This window comes from Peromyscus leucopus, chromosome 8b (assembly GCF_004664715.2).
Source record: "Peromyscus leucopus breed LL Stock chromosome 8b, UCI_PerLeu_2.1, whole genome shotgun sequence".
NCBI lineage: Eukaryota > Metazoa > Chordata > Mammalia > Rodentia > Cricetidae > Peromyscus > Peromyscus leucopus.
In genome coordinates this window covers 84,354,383-84,360,382 of record NC_051086.1, presented here as the reverse complement: position 1 = coordinate 84,360,382, position 6,000 = coordinate 84,354,383, and positions in this window count along the sequence as shown.

Here is a 6,000-nt window from a genome sequence, read left to right as displayed (position 1 = left end):
GTGGGGGCCAGGGTTCAGATCCCCAGCAGTCACATAAAACCTGGGCAGGTGTATCAGATGTCTGCAGTCCTAGTAATCCAGAGGTGGGGACGGGCCAGACTGGCTAGCGAAATAAACCAAATTAGTGTACTCTAGGTTCAGTGAGACCTACTGTAGAGACCTGGCCTCTACAAATAAAGTGGAGAACAATTGGGGACATTATCTAAGGTCAACTTTTGGCCTCCATATACATTAGCACTGTGTACTTGTGTATTGTGATGTGTACTTGTTCCTGCAAACAGATGTGCTCTCACCCTTGGGCACATCACACACACACATACACATTTTTAAAAACAAGGAAACTGCCCAAGAAGCCACTTCCTCATACTGAAGATGCCATCAGGAGCTCTTCTAAATTAACCTGCAATCTCTGGACCTGGCCCCAAACTAGAAAGCTTTCATGGACCAAGATTGGGCCATGGAAGTCTTCACTGGGATCTCAGGTCACAGACTCTCACCTAACCCTCCTTAGGCAAAGCAAGTGGAATACCTAGGATGGGTTTACTCCAGTGAATGTGTATCTCCTGAGGTTCTGGAGGACTCAGGGAACACTTAGTTAACCCATATCAACCTTGAATTGCTCAGGATTCTATGAGCAAGGATGTGCAGAGGAATGGCTAGCTTGTAGCCATGGATGTCCAATGAGCTGGGCATGGGTATAGTTATCCTGTGTGCCCCTGCCCTTCTCTGCCCCTGCCCTTCTCACTGGCATGTCTCTGTGCCCTTCTCAGTGGTGGGGTGTGCTGAGCTGTTGTTCAAATAATCTTTTTGTACATTGTGAAGATGTGTCACTCTGATTGGTTTAATAAAAAAGCTGAACAGCTGAATGGTCAATAGCTAGGCAGTATTTCCAGGTAGAGAGGATGCTGGGAAGAAGAAGAGAGAAGCCAGGAGACACAGAGGAAGCAGGATGGGCAGTGCAGAGTAAAGGTAACTGAACCATGTAAAAGAACATGTAGTAAAAGATATGGGTTAATTTAAGTTATAAGAGCTAGATAGAAATAAGCCTAAGCTATTGGCTGAGCTTCTATAATTAACAATCAGTCTCCATGTCATGATTTGGTAGCAGGATGGTAGGACAGAAAGACTTGCTACACTGAGCTGGTCATATTTTGTACTAAGCAGCCTGTTCCCCTCAGCCACAGGTGAATGGATCTGAAGTGGGAACCTGACATAAACAATATTCATGGCCCTTTGGTGCACAGTGATATGGCTCCATCCAAAAGCTTACTGGGCCACCTTTCTGTTTCTTTGGATTGGTCTATGGATGAAGAAGCTGAAAGAATGGCCAAAGGCTGAGGAGAGGAAAGGGCATGGTGTAGTTGGTTAAAGCCTTGGAGAGAGAGAGAGAGAGAGAGAGAGAGAGAGAGAGAGAGAGAGAGAGAGAGGTGCCAAGGAAGATAAAATGTACATAGGTTCCATATCTTCTCTCCTCCCCCCCCTCTCTCTCTGTGTGTGTGTGTGTGTGTATGTGTGTGTGTGTGTATGTGTGTGTGTGTGTGTGTGTGTGTGTGTGTACAGGGACACATGCATGTATGTGCCCATATTTGTGGAGGTCAGGGTCAATATTGGATAGGTTCCTCTACTGCTTACCACCTTATTTTTGAGACAGGGTCTCTCACTGAATCCGGAGCTCACGTATTCTGTTAGACTGGCTGGCCAGAAAGCACCAGGGATCTTCCTATCTTGTCTCCCTGGAGCTGAGACTGTAGGCATGTACCATCACTCCAGCTGTTTCCATGTGTGCTGGGACCTGAATTCAGGTCCTCATGTTTACATATCAAACACTGCACTAAGCCACTTCTCCGGGCCTGTGTGTCTTTTCTTCCTTCCTTCCTTCCTTGCTTTCTTTCTTTCTTTCTTTGGCAGAGGAATTTTTTCAACATTTATTTATTTATTTATTTATTTATTTATTTATTTATTTATTATGTATACAGCGTTCTGCTTTCATGTATGCCTGCACACCAGAAGAGGGCACTGGATCTCATTACAGATGGTTGTGAGCCACCATGTGGTTGCTGGGGATTGAACTCGGGTCCTCTGGAAGAACAGCCAGTGCTCTTAACCTCTGAGCCATCTCTCCAGCCCATGCTTTCATTTCTATAACACTAAAAATGATACTGAGAGGGAGGCCGAGTACAATGGTGGTTGCCAGGGGCTGTGGTGAGGCAGGAGTCTGGCTGGAAAGGGCCAGCAGAAGTGAGTTTCTTACAGAATAGAACAAGTTCGAAATCCTGATGATGGTAGTGGCTAACATGAACCTACCCATGTGGTAGACTTTGACAGCAGCAAACCTCCTACGCTGTGTGTGTGTGTGTGTGTGTGTGTGTGCGCGCGCGCGCGCGCGCGCGCGCGCGCACATTGGTGAACCCTGGGGGTGGTCTTCAGTGGGGCAGCCATTCCCTAGCTCTGTTCATACACTTGTCTGTGTAGATAAAAATCAAAGGGAAAACTGGCTGAAGAACAGATGGCAAGAGTCCACACTGTTTTGAGTCTGAAATTCTTTCAAAACAACTAGTTTTTAAAAGAGAGCATGGCAAGGGGTGAGCTGAGATGGCTCAGTCAGTAAAGTGTTCGCCATGCAAATAGGAGGACGTAGGTGGAGCTCCAACACCTAAGTGAAAAATACGGGCATGGTGGCTGCACTTGTAATTCAGCACTGGGGAGGTAGAGACAGGAGGATGTCCAGGGCTGGCTGGCTAGCCAACCTAGCCTAATTGATAAGCCTCAGGTCTCAGTGAGAGAGCCTGTCTCAGAAAAGCAAGGTGGAAAACCCTGAGGAGGGATGACATCTGAGGTTGTCCTCTGGCATCTACATGCATGCACACACCTGTGCAGCTGCATACATGAACCCGAACCCCATACACACACCCCATACACACACACACACCAACATACACACAAAATGAATAAATTAGTGAATGAGCAAATGAATAAATGAATATAAGACTATTGATAATATATGACTGCAAAGTCCAGCTGCATCTCCAGTTCTGCAGCTGGTTGACCTCAATCCTAACAACCTGCAAGAATGAAGTCCCACTGCCTAAGGCTTTGCATGCTCCCCCCCTCCCCTTGCAAAAGTCTCCTAAAGTAGAATAGCTGTGTCTAAGCACATTTTTTAAGACTATTGTTACAGAGTGCCAAATTGCCTTCCAAAGTTATTGCACCAATTTCTGTTCCCACCCACAGGGTAGGCAAGGGTTGACTTCCCCAACTCCTGCCAAAATTGGGTTTTAATCTTTAAAGCAGGCCCTTAACTTTTGCCAAGTTGACAGATGAAACATGGCATCTCATTGTTCTTTTTCCTCCAGGAATTGTAAATTCTTTTCTTGGACCGAGGTGGAGCGTGTCATTGGCTACTTTTCCAGACACTGGCCTGAACATCCCCGTCGGTCACCTTCATAAAATTTCATTTTTATATTATGCCCAGTAGTTGATGCAGATCACTAAAGACAGGCCAGGGGAGACAGGCCACTGAACTTATTGTCTTAAAAAAAAAAAAGAAAAGAAAGTACAAAACTACTCCAATCTGTCAGCCACTTTTCAGTGGTACAGCCTGTCATATCAGTATGGGGGTGTGGAGGCAGGAGCATCAGGAGTTGAAGGCCAGACTCAGCTATTAGAGTTTGAGGCCAGCTTGTGCTATATGAGACCCTATCTCAAAAAGAAACAAAACAAAACAAAAATATTCCAAAATGCCACTAAAAGCAAAATTTTGATATTGACAATGTCTCCTTGAGGTAATAAAACCATTCTTTTGGAGTTCAGTGCTAGGGAAGGCTGTCTTTCCTAGGGGCATAAGGTTCCAGGAACAGGAGCCATGTGACTGACCATCATGGCTCCTACTTTATTTGGGTTCTAGGAAATGCACAGATAAGTTTAAGTTCAGTGACAGTAAGTTTATTGATTTTTGTGGAAAATATATGTTTTTATTCTCTATGGGCCTGATGGTCTATTTCTATTTAATTATTTGCTTAAAGTGTTTTACTTCAAGCTGCTTCAAATGTCACAGAAAGAGGCCAAAGGTAAATATCCTCTTGACTAAGAGCTGTGACAACCATTGTACTTTAGTGTTACCTGGTCCTGGTACACTGTACAAGGTACACATGATGCTTGCTGAATGAGAAATGAAGGAGTTGACTCTTGATGATGGCTAGATGACAAGCCATGTAGAAACAGTACAACATTAAAAACAAATAATTAGTTTTTAGTTGATCTTGGGGCAAGAAAATGTCACTATAGAAAACAAGGTTTCAAGCCAGGCATAGTGGTATAGCCTGTGATCCCAGCACTCGGGAGGATTGGGAGTTCAAGTCCAGCCTCAGCTACGAGTTTGAGATCAGTCTGGGATACAGGAGACCCTGTCTCAAACAAACAAACAAACAAACAAACAAACCACAATAAACTATAAACAAATACCAATAGTTTAAAAAAAACCATTCAATTGTGTTTCTAGGATCCAACTGAAGAAATGACATAAAAGCATTAAAAGAATTTGGATCAAAGTTTCAAAATAATAATAGAGAAAATGGAAGCCTCTGAAAATTGAATGATAGCAGACTTAGTAACAAATGTTGTCAATTTGTACAACAGAAAGCAGTAGTCGCTGAAGATACTCGGTGGAGATCCAGATGTGATGGCACATGTCTATAATTCCAGGAACTGGCAGCCTGAAGTAAGGAGGATTTTGGAATTCAAAGCCAATTTATTAGCTACCTGTCTGATGCTGTGATAAAATGCCATGACCAAAGGCAACTTAAGGAAGAGAACATTTATTCTGGCTTATTGCTCCAGAGGGATGGGATGGGAGTGCATCATGATGGAGCAGAGATGGTCGCAAGGGACAGGCTTGGCAGCTGGGGCAGGAAAGTGATTGATTACACCTTTAACTTAAAGCACTAAGCAGTGGGGTAAAGCTGAAAATCTCTCAAAGCCCGCCCCCAGTGACGTCCTTCCTTCAGCAAGGCTCACCTCTTCAAACAGCCCTACTCCCTGGACACCAAGAGTTCAAATGATTGTGTTTACTGGAGACATTTCTCATTCAAACTACCACAGCCATCCTGGGCTCCAAAGGGACTTTCTGGCCATCCTGGGCTATGCAGCAAGACTTTGTTTCAACAAACAAACAAACAAACAAACAAACAAACAAACCAGTATAAAGTATGCAATACTTTATATGGAAATACATATACATGGAAAAGCAGGGTAGGCACTTGGTTGCCTAAAGTGTGCCCAACAGGGTAATATAATATGCAAGAAGAAAAGAAACAAACTCAGATTTTGTCCATGTTCTCTTTAGGTTCTGTGATGATGAATGAAATTTATTATTCTTGTCTTGATTTTTCCATATTTTTCAAGATTTCAACAAGGTTTATTAAATTTTTATTTTGTGCATATGAGTGTGTTTACCTGAATGTGCGTCTGTGTACCACATATGTGCAGAGCCCACAGAGGCCATCAGAGCCCCTGGACCTGGAGTTACAGATGGTTACAGAGAACCATATGGATGCTGGGATTGAGCCTGGGTCTTCTTCAAGAGCAGCCAGTGCTCTTAATCACTGAGCCATCTCTCCAGTCCCCTTTTCAAGATTTTTAACTATCACTATGTTGTATAGCAGTAGGGCATTTGTAATTAAAAGTAAAATGGGAAAAGACAGATGCCAACAGGAAGACTTACTGAGCTATGTTTGAAGACAAGGATGTCATCACTGCCATTTCATAAAGAGTGGGGGCCACTCCCCTCTGCTAGCTAGGCTGCCCCAAACTCCCACCCCACAAAAACTGTGAGACAGCAAATATTTAAGTTGGCAAGTAGCAGGTAATTAGTTACACAGCAACTCACAGCTAAAATATATAGGAACTAGTAACATGGTGTACTAAGATATAGGATATATATATATATGTGTATATATATGTATATATATATATATATATAATGTGTGTGTATGCACAAGTGAA